General features: G+C 42.1%; 1 pseudogene; it reads left to right on the top strand.

Annotated features, from left to right (window-relative positions):
* Positions 1 to 10,533: 10,533 nt before the first annotated feature.
* Positions 10,534 to 10,640, top strand: LOC116884101 (annotated as a pseudogene).
* The last annotated feature ends 6,707 nt before the right edge of the window (positions 10,641 to 17,347 follow it).

Consider the following 17,347-nt stretch of genomic DNA (forward strand, 5'->3'; position numbering starts at 1 on the left):
CAAGTGATAAACAAGGTGGAGAGTCCAGAGAGCAAAGGAAATACACCACTGGGAGGCATCCATACAGAGAGGAAACTCAAAAGCTGGGAGGACATAAAACTGAAAAGTACTTGAGTACACACGGGAGCCTTGGAGATAGCGTCAAGTGAGGAGGAGCCTGCGGTCAAGAACATTTCATGGAGGAACAGCCCATGAATACTAGAGAGCCATAGCCAGGGGGTACTATGCTCAGGACAGGAGATAACCACCCCTGAAGAAAAGAGGCCAACTCCAGTAAATCCTGACAAAGGAAGACAGAAGCGCTGAGGAATGACAGTTGCACTTGGCCATGAAGAAGTCACTGGTGAATTTGATAAAGAGGGCCTGACTCTCAAAACAGCAGGAGAAACAACAGATATCAAAAGACTCTGAGAAGGAGTTTTGCTATTGGAAGAAAAACCTAGAATCATTAGAGAAAACAGGAAAGAACAGCAAAAGGGAAAGTGGCCAATGTTGGAAGCCAGGAGGTAAGGGCATTGGGCAGAGGTGGGCTTCACACAGCAGCTCAGCTGACCTATTATGAAGTGTGACAAAGGAACCACAGAGTCCTTGCATGAAGGACCCTCATTCAGACCTGCAGATTTGCTGCAGGAAAGTGTAGACACTGCTCCTGATGGCTCTAAACAACAATCTACCTCACTAGATTGACAGCCTTTCAAAGGAATTGGCTGTTGTAATCATCTATGTTGTTAACACTAACAAGCTTGCAGGCTTTAAATTATTCAAGAGTTGTACTGAGCAAATAAATTGATAGAAAGATTGAACACCCAGGGACCTTGGCTTAAGCCTTAACCTACATAGACCTTACCAGTCAGGTCTGAGCTGTAAACACTCAGTCAGCATCACCAAGAAGACGCTTACAGCTATCACGGCCACAGCCCATCCTGTTCCCTTATTGTCCTGCTGATTCCTGGGAAGGAGAGCTGTACTTCCTACCTACACAGACAGAAATTATGTCCATTTTACTAAAATTACCGAAATGGGGCTAGGGACATGACTTACTGGGTAAAGCACTCACCACCGAGCACATATCCACAAACCTCATATAAAAGTTAGAAATATGGCCCAAGGGCCTATAATCCCAGCACATCCCTGCAGGGACACAGGAGAATCCCCAGAAGCTCAGAGCAGCTAACCTGAAGAGACCCTGTCTCAAAGAAGATGGGAAAGCAGTGACTGACACCAGAAGGCTGTTCTCTGACCTCTACACAGGGCTGGCTCTCTCTCTCTCTCTCTCTCTCTCTCTCTCTCTCTCTCTCACACACACACACACACACACACACACACACACACACACCATAAACTCACACAGCACCCAAATCATCATTACCTTCAACCAGCTAACCTCCTACAACTGTCCCATTTACTCATTATAGACCAGTCAGGTCTGATGTTTCTAGAATATTAGTCTGCCCTTAAACATTCTAGACAGCACCTTATCTACTGTGATTAGATCTGATTCCTGTGTGGTTCCCTCTGGTCCCTAGATTCACAAGTATCAAAAATTCCTATTTTAAAAAAGTCTACAGAATGAGATTAGAAACTGAATACATACAATACATACATAATTTAATTTCCCGAGCCACTCAAAGAGGAGATATTCCAGAAACAAACCAAATGTAAATGGCATAACTGCATTTAAAGGTTGGGGTGCAGAATATTGCCAACACCACCAGTGTTCTGATTCCTTAGATTTCTGATATTCATTAAGGAGGCAAATTCAAATCCCATACTCAAAAAGTGCTTTTGGACTGTTCATAAACATCAAACTTTAACTCTAAAAACTGTCAGTGTTTTACCTCAGAAGCACGGTGAGTGGCGGATGGGACAGCACCATGGGTAAAAGTGCTCGCTCACCACCAAGCCTGAGGGCTGAGGTCCGTCCCAAAGCCCACACAGTGGAAGGAGAGGAGTGACTCCACAAGCTATGACCTCCACACACAGGCTATGGCACCTGTGCACATACATACATCATGCACTCGCAAACATACAAAATACAAATAAAAGTAAAAAATATCATAAGCAGCCAAAATTACTTGAAGAAGATACTCCTTACAACAGTGAACTCCAACAAACAAAAAGGAAGCTTTCAGAACAAGTGCAACATGTGTCACATCTACCACAACAGTAGCACCCACACTACCCTAACTCTAGGCGTTTCCATTCTCCCATTGTCCTCCACAGCCTTCAAGCGCTGACCCTGAAGAGAGCCTACCACCAACCACTATACATATTACCATGCAAACACTGTATGCCATTCATCTTTCCAGATCACACAGAGGCTTTAATCTTCAAACATGAAGCACAGCCACACGCATTCCACACACACTTCAGTGTGCACTGAGGGCAACTCAATGTTAATAACATATCAGCTCTCTACTCTCGCACTAAGAATGCCAGTTATAGACATTTACAATACTGAAAACATCAATATGATAAACATGTGTCCTCTGACTCGGGGATCAAAACCCTTTATTAAGGTGAAATGAAACAGAGATACGGGAAATGAAGAATGGGGTCAAAAAAGCTACACTGTAGTAAGGAAGGGTAGTTAGTACACGTGGTGGCCAGAGAAGGAAAAAAACCTAGGATAAAACAGACCCCTACGGACTTCCTCTGCAGAAAGCACTGGCCAACCAAGCTACAGTCCAAGGTAAGGTCAAGTTTACTTTTCCAAAAAAGAATCACCCTTCACGAAAGAATTCCTTTCTAGGTCCCCTACCAAATGGAGCAGGGGCTGTCTCTGACTCTGTTGCCTGCCATTGGGCCCTTCCCCTAACTGGACTACCTGGTTGGGTCTTACTGGGAAAGGAGATGCTTAGTCCTGCTGTGACTAGATGTCTCAGGATGGGGTGATACCCAAGTGGGGGCTTCTCCTTCTCTGAGGAGAAGGGGTGAGGTAATGGGAAGAGGGATTTGTAAAGGTGGGACTGAAGGAGAGAGGAGAATGGAGGCTGAGATAGGACGTAAAGTAAGGAAGTAAATAAGTAAGTATATAAATGAGAAAAAAGAATTACTTTCTATTCCTGATAATAGGATGTAATTGCATAAGCATAAAGTTCTGCTGCTGGAATCTTCCTCTCTCAAATGCCAAATGGGCAGAATGGACTACAACCTTGAACAGCCATTCCTGTATGCACCACTTTTTTACAGCCCATTATATGAAACAGGCATCATAGCAAACAGCTAAATGTCACGGGCTTTGCAGGTACCCTGAAAGCCCACATACCAAATTCACAAACATCAAGCACCTACTGTGGGTGAAGAACCTACTGCAGGGGTGCCCAGTCCTTCCAAGTACAAGGACCCCGAAAAGGATGAGTACTCTTAGTTCCCATCATCCAATTCACACCCGTGTGTTGTGGATTCCACTGTCTCCTCCAAGGACCACTGTCACCCAGCTAAGAAGCACCAAGCACATCTTGAAACAGCTCCAAACTGGTTAACAACTAGTTAACTAAGTTACCTGAAGCTTAAAGTCCTTATATTGACTCCTGGGGCCAGAGAGTACAAATTGAAAGAGGCCTTCCTAAATATCCTGCCCCACTTGCAAAGAAAAACTATACCATTCTGAGACATCTTGTAAACTGTGCACACATTATAAAGAAGGTTTAATCCTTAAATATGTTTGATATTGTGAATCTCTACTAACCCCGCCTCCCAGGTGAGGAGTGGGTTATGTATGGGGGCAAACAGAGGCATAAGCATAATGAACACACAGCACAGGCAGAAAACAGAGGCGTAAGCATCATGAACACACAGCACAGGCAGAAAACCACTGTCCGGATGCAAACACAGCTCCACCCGTGCTCTGTGACTTTGATCCAGTCCTTTCAGGTGTAGAAGGTAGAATGAAAAAAATGTTCCAGTACTCAGTTTTGAGAATTAGCATATGCAAAATCAGAAATGTCACTGAATAAGCGATTAGGTAAATGCTAGCAAAGCAAACAGTACAGATACATGACTCATTCATGTCATGTTGAAGGAGAGGATGGTTCAGTAGTTAAGAGCACTTGCTGCTCTCCCAGAGGACCTAAGTTGGGTTCCCAGCACCCATATCAGGAAGCTCACTACCACCTATCACTCCAACTACAAGGGATCCAACACCCTCCTAATCCTGACAGCCTCAGAGCAGACTCTAGACTGATTTTCCCGGGGTGCTTAGCTCAGGACTGAAGCACATGAATACCCTGTGCTGAGTTCACAGGGAAACAATGGGATTCAGAATGAGACACAGAGGAGCCCTCTTGGCAAGCACTAAGACCGTCACTGTGAGTCAAGATTTTCACCAGACTGCTCTGCTGGGGGACTGAGTGCACGAGTGACAATACAGTGACACCTGTGAGCGCAGTTTGGAGCTAATGGCCAAGAATGTAAGCTGATACTAACTCAAACGACAATCCTCAAACACATGCCTTGATGGCTACTTCTCATCATCAACCTGACACAATCTACTCACTGGGGAAGATGCTCAAGGAGAAACGGTCAGATTATGCTGGCACCTGTGGGCACGGCCACGAGGGATCTTTCGAAGTAGGTTACCCTGGGGTGGGAAGACACACCATGAAGGGGAGCACCTGCATGGATACATTTATTCTCTCTCCATTCTGAACTGGAGAGAAATATGTCCGTGACAAAATAGTTTCTAGAATATGGAAATGTCTCCACCTTGTTTGTAGCGATACTAACATGGCCAAAAAAATGGAACAACTTGTTGATTACACATTGAAAGTTTTAAGAGGTCCAATAGCAGTAGTCAGGAAGCTGAAGCAGGAGAAGAAGCTATTACACATAGTATGTTCCAGGACAGTACGGGCTATACAGCAAGGCTTTGTCTCAAATATCAACAAGTAAGTATCAGCAGTTTTAAGTGGGCTCAGTGGGTAAGACGCTCTCTATAAAGCCTGGGGACCGAAGTCCAATCTCTGGGACCCACGTGGCAGAAGGAGCGAACCGACTCCTGACGGTCGTCCTCTGTCCTCCACATGCATGCCAGGGCATCTATACGCATACAAGCACATTTGCTCACACATATAAATACTGCAAAAAAAAACCTGAAATGTGTCCCTTTGTTGGATATCATTTTACCTAAACTTTCAAAACCTGACCAGCAAAAGCAATGGGGTACAGCTTCTATTCTAGACTCCTTCAGAAAGGAAAGAGGATACACTTAGCAACCTGGGGTTGGGGGAGAACAAATGAGAAGTACTGAGTTAAAGACTTAAAGTTGGGGTCCAGGAAGGACAGATATTTGCATCTGTCTAAATATCTACAGCTACAGAAGAAGAGTCTCCCCTCCATCTCCGTGACATGCGGCATCCCCGCAGTCATAGCCAGGAGCACCAGTTCCCTCCTCCCCTCATCTGCTCTAGTCTGCAGTGCTGCTTAGACCACGACAGCAACGCAGTCGACAGAAAGAAAGACTGAATACCCAATCAAAACAGCAAGGATTTTATTAAACAGCCCAGCAGCTGTGTGAGCAGAGGTTTGTAAACGCACCTGTTCTACAGGACTTTCTGCTTAATTCAATTTGCTCAAATCAGAGTGGCAAGACCCTCTAACCATGGACCAGACAAGGAAACAGATTCTCTAAACAGAACCCCATGCTAGGAGGGCATTTGTTGGAAGAGAATTGCACCTACTCATTCATTTACTCCTTCACACGACAGCACCTATTCCATTCCGGCTATTATGTGTGGAGCTGAGAACACAAAGCCCAAGTTGAGCCTGGTGGAGGTGACAGACAACTGAACAGATGGTTGTAACACACTAATACACACTGGCAGGTTCAATAGTACACAGAGGCCTGGGGTAGTGCTATGCAACAGAAAGCAGGGAAGATTCCCTCTGAAGGTTGGAGCTTCTCCACAGGGCAGAGAGAATGAAAAACACAGTGCCAGGCACATTTACTCATACATGGAGAAGTTTGGCACTTGGGGATGTTTTGTTTCTAAATCTGAGTAGACAGTATATATTCTATCTTGTTTTTTAATGCTTTTTCTCCAGAAAATATTTCATAATAAAATCTTAATTTGACAGTGTCTATAGACTTTGAAAGCTCTCTCCACCCCACCCCCACACACAGCTTCGTCCTCTTACAGACAGCTTAAGTAGTGTCAGTGTTAGCTCACCACAACTAAGGAGAAATGGGGAGCAGGACACATGAGCATCATAACACAAGCGGGAGGTATGAACAGCTTGAGAAGATGGTCCACCACTGCACTCAAGTACACTGAATCATAGACTTCTAATCCCAGCACTCAGGAAGCTGAGGCAGGAGAACCCCTGCAAGCAAAGGGCCTAACGAGGCCACACAGCGTACGGCAGGCCAGGCAAAGCTACATGTCAGGGCCTGGTCTCCATAACATCAGTGAAGCATACAGGTTACAAGATGGGTATGTAGAACGTATTCTGACTTCATGTTATGTACAAAACAAGTAAAAAGTAATCGGCATTTCCCATAGGAAACATTTCCTAGAAACAGCTGCCTACAGGCCTGCTGGCTGTTACTCTCTACAGTCAGTCACTGGTCCTTTGCTCCTCAATGCTGGATGCTTACACTGCAAAATCAAGCTCCTGCCTCCAGCATGGCTTCAGCCAGAGTGGAAGCAGTCGGGTGAGCAGAGCTCAGAAACATCAGACGAGGAGCGGCTGGGAGCGCAGATGCTAGGAGGGCTGGCCGCCACCTGGAAAGGCAAGGGCAGAAAGAAAAGCTCTGGTAGAACTGAGACGATGAAATACTGAAAATACTTCAAGTTAATAAAATTACAACTGAGCCGGGCAAGGTGGGACAGGCCTGCAAGTCCAGACTCACGAGGCTGAAGAAAGCTACACAAAAAGACCCTGGCCAAAAAAAAAGGAATTCACCATAAAATCTCCTAAACTTATGAAACTGTTATGAGCTGACTTCATTACCATCTTAGAACCCTTGCATGACAGTGACCCTCTGCAGCGGTGCCAGGCCTCCTCTGCCTCCAGTAAGGCACTGAATGCCGTCCACTGTAACACGCACGCTCTTACTTTGTACTGTGTAATATGTGATTTGAAAGCTAATATCAGTAGTTAAAATCAGAGTAAAAGAGCTTGTATCTGCCGATGCCCTGGTAAGAAGGAACAGGGACTACTTAGCAAACTGCAAACTACGCAACTAACGTTGCTTAGGAATTTACTCATCAATTCGGGTATTTTGGAAGTACAAAAAGCGAAACTATTTTTGGCGCTGAGGATGCAGCTTAGTGATAAAGCACATGCGTCTCACACCCAGTGACATGGGTTCAGTCTCCAGCACCTCACGGACAGAGGCACTGTGCTATATCTCATGCCTGACTACCAGTGAGCAACACAGGCCGCTCTCCCAGTCCATAAACACAAACTCACTGCACCTCACTGGCACGACAGATGAAAAGGAGAAAAGGCCCGAGAAGGTCCTGGGCTCCTTTCAAAGTACAAGGTGTCACTATTCCATCAACAAAATTCCATCACCTTAATGCAAAATGACGACCCAGACCAGAGCACCAAAGCGTCAGTGGGCATCTCGGGGCCATGGTGAGACATGTGTGCACTGTAACACACAGTTGTCTTTTACTGTTCTCTTAGATAATGACATGAGAAACCAACGTTTGCTCTACTGAAGGAGCCTAATGTAAAAGAAGTCCTTTATACAGACATCACAGCTAAATAACTTACAGTATGTTACAGGTTACATTTTTAAAACTGACTTTCCTTACCCTGGCCCTGCAGCCCTAAACTACAAGAACAGCAGTGCTCTTAGGTGCCTCCTTCTCCTCCCCCTCCTCCTCCCCTCCCCCCTCCTCTTCCTCCTCCCCCTCCTTGTACTTAAGTTTAAAAGTAAGGGGCAAGACAGACTTGTGATGTTTTGATAGAGCCTGTTGCCATGGAAATGACTGGCTTGCTCCTCAAGAAGCACCATGACCTCATTGCAAATGAAAAAGGGAAAGGATGATTTCTGAGGATTCAACTGAGAGAAAAATTAATGGCTAGGAGAGGGGAAAAAAAGCCAAAACCTAAGAAGACAATGTGGAAACCATCACAATGTCAAGAGCTATGCTGAAGTGTACTTGGAAAACTTCTAAAAGCTTCGGCCTCCAGAGCAGTAATACTACAATAAAAAAGAAAGACAATATTAACTTCACGAGAGGATAAACCACACACTGTCTCGGTCTTGTGCTTTCTGAATAAATACATCATAGCCTCCATCCTGACAGATTATGAGCCTGTGACTTTCTGTGGCTCTGTTATAAAATTAAAACTGCCTTACACTTTCCCCTACTCCTAAAGCAAGCTTTTCCTTTTTTTTTTTTTTTTCTTTTTCGTGGTGCCCTGTTTATACAGCTTATCCCTTATCACACTGCCGAGACTGGGAACCACAGCAGATGGTCCCCCAGACACAATTCTAACAGGTTTTTTTGTGCAAACAAAAGATAAAGAAGGCTACAGCAATGATTTACTGATATCTAAAGCTGAAAACTGACAAAATACAAAGTGCCTTTGCCTTACCGTTTGAACTGTTTATTCTTTAAACTACTAAGACAGTTGTGGCCAAAATTAAATGACTTCAAAAAAAATACAATCTAACAGGCATTGAGTTTTGCTTCTGTGGTACCAAAGTGTTCAAAATGACACTTTTTAAAAACGTTAACCTCTATCCCCCTTTTACCAGCAAAAAGAGAAATGTTTGCAAATTTCTATCTTATAAAATCTCTCTAGTTGGTATACTATGAAATAAGCCACTCATCTGGATTTTTCTTAAAATAGACTTGAAGTGAAATTCCCAAACTGCTTTCCCAAGAAGAGCTCACTAAAGGATCAACTGCTTAAGTCAAATCTGGAATCCTGGTTGAAAAGCTAGTGTTTACTCTATGCTAAGATAATCTACCAGCTGAACACAACACCACACCCGTGGACAACGTCCCCCAAATTGCTTACCCTTCAAGACTAAAGCCTATTTACACATTATGAAGCAGCAGCTTCCTCAAAACAATGTAACAGCAAAGAACACTGTGTACGGCACACCTGAAAACCCAGCAAAGACCCCAAGTGATGATCTATAACAAACTGACAAGCAGACATCAAGAAAAACATACCAGACAGACTCACAGTAGGTAGGTCAATGTAGGTCATGACTGTCAGACCATAGCAAAAACATGGCAACCCTTGATAAACATTAACCTTGATTATATGTGATCATGCACATATTTTGCACTGAGTAACCAGGCCTCTGATGTCAGTGCTTTAGGCTGCACGTGGTAAGAACAGTCATCAGCTACAGGCCACTTTGCACTAAAGATGTCTGCCCTGTCACGTCTCTATGAAGGAACACATAGGGATAGCTTCTATCAAAGTGGTTCAACTTCTGAGGACTCTATATTACCTCAGCTAGAATTACTTCTTACTGTCTAAGGGGCAAATATGACTGAGTTTTCCCTGAAAAGATTATCAAAGCAGATTAGAATCAGGTCGGAAATAAGAGAGCCAATCTAAGCAGCTCTTAAATGCTCACTTTTCGTTGGAAATTATTCACCAAGCCTCTGACTAGAAAAAAGGTGGTGTTCAATGCTGCTACTTCAATTAATCTAAGCTAATACAATGTTCTACAAAACCCTAAATGCGGGCAAAATGCTCCATGCAGCTGAACAAGAATGAGTACTCATCAAAGATAATTTATCCACACACAGCTTACTAATTCAGTAGTAAAAACACAATATCGCCAAGTCAGGGTTACAAATGCGAATTGGTCCGAGCCAGCTTGTCACACTGCCTTCTACAGCCACAAAGCAGATGTTTGATTGTGCTAGGCAGCTATTACACATGAAAACTGAAAGCAGAAGCTAGTGGGAGACTGTGCTCCAATCAGTGCGAATCCATTACTACTGCAAGAGCAGTGGGTCAGAGGTCACCTCTATGGGGCATACAGCATTCTGCAGAAACAATAGGTGTTCTTTGCACAGTGTTTTCAAATCCAATCTAAGCCAATGTACCACGGGTAAGGCACATGTTTTCCTGATGTTAAAGATATACAATACTCATAAAAGAATAAGTATGTTAAATATTATTGGATATTCTGTATCCTAAATGAAATAGTGAATTTATTTCTGAACACAAATCCTATGAAATGTAGTCAAAATCTAATTTTGTTTTCAGAGCAAAACTATGGCATTCATAACTCTAAGACAATGCCCAAGTCATCATATTGATATAAATTAAAATAAGAGCAGCATATTTTCTTTGAGTACATAATAGGTTCACTTCCATCCACTATCATTTTGTAGCATGAAAAACTTTCTAGCTGAAATATGTTTACTAATAATATAACATTAGACTTTTCTATTAAAATTAAAATTCAAAGATGTTATCACAAAATTCTCATTATGGCCATTGCATGCACGCAATATACATAATATGTATGTATGATATACATATGTATGTATTTCTACATAATATCTTTTTAAATTGGCTATTAATGTACTAAAATATACTGCTTCTTGGCCTTGTAGCTAAAATCAAATGTGGTATCTGTTTTTATCAGTTTAATCTTTGATACACCTATATACATATATCTTAATTCATAAATATCAACCATAGAACTGAAGAGTAAAACGGTAACACTGAAATATGCAATGGAAATTTCCAACATTTGAGCTAACACACTTTAAAGGGGAAACAGGCCAACAGGAAATGTACAGCGTGTTATGCGATGTGGTCCTTAGGATCCCAAACTTACAAACTGTCATCATATTAAGAGGAGGCTCTGGCTACTAGCTAATTTAATACTTAAATGTTAATAGAATTTCCCTATTACTACATCTGTCATGGATGGTTTTTAACTAGTAAAATCAAAAACAAAATGGTATCCACGGAAGGAAAGTCCCCCCAGCACAGACTCACACCTGCTCCAGGCCCCACCGAGTTGGCATTGCCTATCTTTGTCACCAAAGACTGTGATGTGGGCAGAAATAAAGTACAGAACTACCATAAAACGACTGAAATGTGGGGTTGGGGATTTAGCTCAGTGGTAGAGCGCTTGCCTAGCAAGCGCAAGGCCCTGGGTTCGGTCCCCAGCTCTGAAAAAAAGAAAAAGAAAAAAAAAAAAAAAAAAAAAAAAACGACTGAAATGTGACTGCCCTCCAAAGCATGTGAATATGTCTTTTAAAATATTAACTTTCCCTAAAATAATGCAAAAAAATAAATCTAGGAACAAGGAAATTACTTTTATTAGCGAATGCAAAACACGTGAACCACAACAACAGGACTAGATGAACGCTGTTACGAATGCAGCAGTGCAGACCCATGTGTATGATAAATAAAGTATAAGAAAGCACTCAGCATTTCTATGTAAACTGCATCTGAAGGATTATTATGGGACTCACACACTGGCTGAACTTGGAGTGTTCAGGTTTTAAACATTAATTTACTTTGACTATGTGCATGTCAAAATGAAAGATTGCTGTCTGGATTCAGACATGCCATATTAATATTGAACGCAGGCATTCAGTTCAGGTCAGTAGTCACTCCGAGTCGGCTTCAGCAGGTGGTAAAAGGAATGCACTCATTAAAATGTATGTGGTACAAGGTTATCTCCCCAAAGCAGCTCTCAAATAGAGGTAGCCTTGAAACTTGAGCACTAGATAGGCTAGAACCAGCCTCTAATCGTCACAAGTACAGAGAAAATTGAACTTACTCTTGCCACCTAATAACCAATAAGGTTAGCTGCCCTCATCAGTGTCTTCGGAGAAGTCAGAGAATTAAACTGTTCGATGCCAGCCTGGCATCTCCCCACAGCTAAACTCTCCTGAACTAACCTGAACTAACCTGTACAAACCTGTACAAACTTGAACTAACCTGTACAAACCTGTACAAACCTGAACTAACCTGTACAAATCTGTACAAACCCGGGCTTCCTTCAGACGAGTACAAGTAAGAAATGTGTCCTCATTTTGGAGACCTTACCCTATTTCTCAATTAAGTGATATTTTATTCCTTTGTATTAACTCCATTCAAATTAATTTTCCCATTTGTAACATAATAAATTTCAGTTCTCAAGAATAAAGGTAAAATGTTCAAAATAAGAGGCCTGACTTAGACCAAAGATGATTTTCCCCAAAATAAACTTACTTCTGATATTCAGCACCCACAGCTGTATGAATAACTGCCCAATTCTTGTGATTTTCTTTAAGTTGCTTTTCAATGTCAAGAATAAATCCTTTTCCTGTTTTATATACACTGCACCTAAACTTACAACAGCCAAGTCTTCCACCTTCCCACTTAAAAAGCACCTAATTAATTTGCCATTACTAGACAATCCACCTTATTTTAATAACATTAAAGCAAATATCAGCTATTGTATCTATAGACCATTTATGTTCACAAAAAAAAAAAAAAAGGTCAGTCATTTTGTACATAAGACAAGAGCCCATGAATTGGTCATGAATCACTTCACGTTGCTTCATTTGCTCCTTATCTACCCACTGAGCAAACCAGCAAGCAGGGAGAAGGGCAGGTGGACGGACAGAGGGGAGATGGAGGTCCTCTTGCAAGGGTAAGACCAGATCTGTCTCCTTGGTTGAATACACGGCACAGGCCTGCGATCCATGCATACCTAGTGAATAAATGAATCTATAAAGAGTCTGAGGTGCACTGGACTTCATGTGTTCATCTTATTTATGAATAACCTGTGGTTCAGGAACATTGGTGTCACTAAGGCCACAGGGCCAGTTGGTCATTCCTGTACAATCTAACACTATGCCTTCGCTTTTTCCCCCCTCCCGCCTACATACAGATTTAAGTTCAATATATCACTCTTTCTAGAAACTTGAGCCACACGAAAACAGCTATGGGTGAAAATTGTATTATTTGGAGGTTAATTTTACAATCAGAAAAGAAATTTTTTCTACACTCAAAACCATCAGTAAGATAGCCCCAAACCAAACAATCTGGTGACTGGCAGTCAGCACTCATTAGTGTGACACACTGGGATTTATCAGGTGGCCCATGACTACGCCAACAGTAAAACTAACTCACTGGAAATGTTCCTGACCAGAGTAAAAGCATTTGTTTGGCAGGTACAGAAGAAATGGTAAGTCAGAAAGAAACACCCAACACTGGCCAGATGCCCCAAGGAGTCACCAGTAAGTAAAAAGAGGAAAAGAGCCAACGGAGGAAAGTGGCAAAGAGCATGTGCCTTTTTACTGACTCATGGTCACCAGAGCCTATGAATCACATCTGAAAGGTACGGACAAAGCCATTTCACTGGTTTGCTGGAAGAAAGGGTCTCGAAAACTTAACAACTAAATACAGACTACAAAGACGCTAAACCCTGTCTGTTCAGGTGGTAGCAAGTCATCCCTTGCTTTGTACCTAACAAGGGACAAGAGCAGCACAAGAAAGAGAAAACACATACAGAGCAAGCTCTGTTTGCTTCCCATAAAATGGCATGAATATTGACATAAACCATTAAATCCTAATCAAGTACTTATTGTAGGCAAAATACAGTGGGTGCTAGGAACACAAGAGGAGAAGACTGTTCTTTACTCGGGTGCGTCCCAGTAAGAGAAAGCACAAACAGTGGTCTAGTAGGTGGGAAAGAGAGGCCACGGCACTGTAAAAGAAGGACCTGAGTGGGGTCTGCGTGGGACAGGGCAGGGAAGGGGAGAGTAAGAAAAGTTCAAACAGAGCTTCACACCTGACAGTTCTAATCAAGGGCTTCACCTCAGGCAAAGTTACACGGTGTGTGGGAAGAGCCACCACCCGGCCTCTCACTCCTGCCATAGTCAACATGATTCATTTGTGAGAATTAAAAACCTGAGAAAAGATGAGGACGTTCACTGACTACCAGCCATTTTTGGAACAAGACTCCATATCCTCCGACACCTAATCCCACATATTTCTCTGATAAAAATCACTGCTGTCTGACTCACTGACTACCCAAAGAAGCCATCAGAGTTTACCTCGCTTCCTAATTAACACTCACCACAGACAAAGATACACAGGAGGGAAACATATACAACTAAAAGACATCTAAATTGATCAAAAGCCATTAAATACATGCTTGATTCAAATTTCACTAGCATGGTCAGTGCATGTAAGGTACTGGAATCTAAGATATCATAGATGGGAAGTTTCTTCATTAGAGCCTAAAAGCTAATGTCTGCCAGCCATTTACTGGTCATTTTAACAGCCCTAGAGCCATTCTTGACATGAAGAGTCACGGGCCTAGAGAAGCCAGAATCATTTCTATGACAACATTCTCCAGGTTCTATCGGTGTTTGGATTTATCAGTATCCTTAAGAACAAAAGTTGACCCAAAGACTGGAGAAGAAACAGTTTTAAGGCAGAACGCAACAGAACAGTAGTTACTGTTCCTACCATATAAAAGGCTAAATATAAGGAAGAAATATCCTAAGTATATTTTCTATAATAAAGATAAAAATATTCTGTTGACAAAAATGTAAGAAAATGTATTTAAGATCTATAAATTCCCCCTACGGAATTTTCACTGTAACAGTTTGACTATTTAAACTTTGGTCAGCTTGACTCTTTCTCTACATAGAGTTCTCAATTTCTCCACCATACCCTGTACAGTATTTAAGTACATGACTCACAGCTAAGGACTAGAGACATAGGTATAACCAAGGAGCGCTAGCTTCTGTAAAACCGCCTGTGATACCTACTTTTCTGTTTTGGATACTTCCTCTCGGACATTAAAAAAAAAAAAAAATCAAAAGATGGTCATGAGCCTTTGCTTAATAAAGCCAATGACCCGACTCCCTTTCTTAATTAAAAGCTGCCGGTAGTAAGAGTACTTACTATTCGCAATGAATGTTCAGACATAACAGTCTTATTAAAATTATGTCTATCTTATAATTTCTTCCATTACTAATGCATGCTTAAAGAAATTGATTCTGAGATACATTTTTCTTGTCCTCTACCAGGCCTTGACACAGACTAGTATAAATGGTAGTGGGCGCTAACAAGCAGATTCAGCCAACACGGATGATTGAAATTAAAAAGCTATAGCGTATTAACATATCTAGGCCACACAGAAGGGTCATGAGGTAAGATCATCAGCATAAATTAGCACATTATTACGAGACAGCTACAGAGAACGGGCAAAACTCCTCACAGCCGATCTCTGAATCGCACAAACATATAACGTTGTTTGACTGGACTACTTGGAGGAAATACTGCTAGTCCAGTAGCACCTTTGACTACTCCCACTCCAGCCTGAGATACAAATTTGAATCCAGCCTGGACGTATGGCTTGAGATGGAATTTGTTAACACATGTTTTAAACACTTAGCTGATTTTGTCCATTTTTGGGAATAAAGGTTTTATTTTGTTTTGTTTTTAGTGCATTTTTTTTGTTTTTTTTTTTTCTATTTTTCCTACCAGAGTCTGAAAACATAAAGTCGTGCAGGAAACTAACCCTTTGTTATTTACCAAGCCCAGAGTTTGCCATCTCCAAGAGCTAGACTCACACTAATTACAGCACCGCCCATGCTACAGGAAGTCCTCCAAAGCATCCAGGTCAGAAGGCAAGCCTTTCACTTCTCAGACAGCTCTCCCCTCACAAGACCACGATCCTGGAGGAGAATTTCTAGAAGGCTGTCGGTCAGTCAGAGCCCACTGGAGCTGCGGCTAAGGAACCAACCACCCCCTTAACTGTGCATTGTTAAGCAATTCAGGCACATCACATGTGCACCCTGTCACTGGCATCAACAAAGGCAGCAAGAAGAGTGAAGATCTGCTGAGAAGTACATCTGTTCCCACGAACACAAGAACAAACCACTCTCGCAGCCAGAGGCATCGCCGCTCCTGAAATGGCACACAGGTGACTATCCTGTAAGGGTGAGAAGAACGGGGTGTATCGGAATAAGGTGCCAATATCGTCAGTTTTAAGGGATAGTAGTACCTTTTTTTAAAAAAATGATTTGGGGAGAAAAAACATAAAAGCTGAAAGATAAAGGCACCTAAAAGGTCCTGTACTTCTGACCTCGCCCCCAGAACAAGGGCACCCATCTCACAAAAAAAGCTGGGTAAGTAGTCTGTGCTTTCTCACTTCCAGCAAGTGCACGAGGGAGAAACAAGCACAGATACCTCTGACTGGACAGAAGACCATCACTTGTACAATCACACTTGGGTCACACTTGTGCATCAGAGGCTGGATAAACAGCTCAGCATTGAAGAGCATACACTGCTCTTGCAGAGAACCTGGGTTGGGTTCCCAGCGTTCACCTCAGGCAGGCTCACAACTCCAGCTCCAGGGGATCTGATGCCTTTGACATCTGCAGACATCTGCACACTCATCATGCACAGACCAAAACACAGCACACACTCACTCCTTCACTTACTCACTCACTCACACACCCACTCATGCACAGGCAGGCACACACACACACACACACACACACACACACACACACACCACACATCATATACACACAATTAAATATAAATCTTTTTTTCAGGATGGCCTCGGAAGTTGTTCAACGGCATGATGCTGGTGGGTACAACCACGCTGCTGTTCAAAGATGCCTACCGTGGGGCCAGAGACTCATTAGCTACTCTAGTTCTCACCTAGAAAAGCTATTCATAGGCCCTAGACCCTCCTCCTATCGTATTACAGCCAGAGGACCCAAAACAGTGAAAGGTTTTGCTAAATTTTCAAAAGTCCTGTTAATATAAAATGACTTCCCAAAATGGATAAGCCAGGGTGCCGTGACCTGAAAGCCACACAAATTGTTTATTTATTCCTGCTATGTTTTTTAATCACTGGACAGTTTTAGAGACTTCAAAAAAAATTAATGGTTTTGGCCACAATAACAGCAACTATGTCTCCCATGAAACATTAGCTGTCACACTGAGACAAGGTTTCATCATTAATTATATTGGATTATATAGTTTATGTCTACAACATGATTGTTAAATAACCAAATTTCCAAACCATTTCAAAATAAAAATGAAATCTGGTCCCAGCAAGCCTTACATGAATTAAGGATCCATTTACAAAACAGAAAATTAAATGTAAAAAATATAACCTCAATTTAAGACATTTGCAGATAAGACATCCAACACTTTTTTTCATCAAAAAAAAAAAAAAAAAAAAAAAAAAAAGCAGATGGAAATGCTAACACGGGTCAATACTGCCATCTTTTGGGTTGTTTTGTAATTGCATGAATATGTACAGAAACATCTTGAATGCAGCATATAAGGAAAGCACAGAAGAGGAGGCAAGTCAAGCTAGCAGGTTTTAACTTCTATAACCTACATCCTATCAATGTATTAACGACAC

This window comes from Rattus rattus, chromosome 14, assembly GCF_011064425.1.
Source record: "Rattus rattus isolate New Zealand chromosome 14, Rrattus_CSIRO_v1, whole genome shotgun sequence".
NCBI lineage: Eukaryota > Metazoa > Chordata > Mammalia > Rodentia > Muridae > Rattus > Rattus rattus.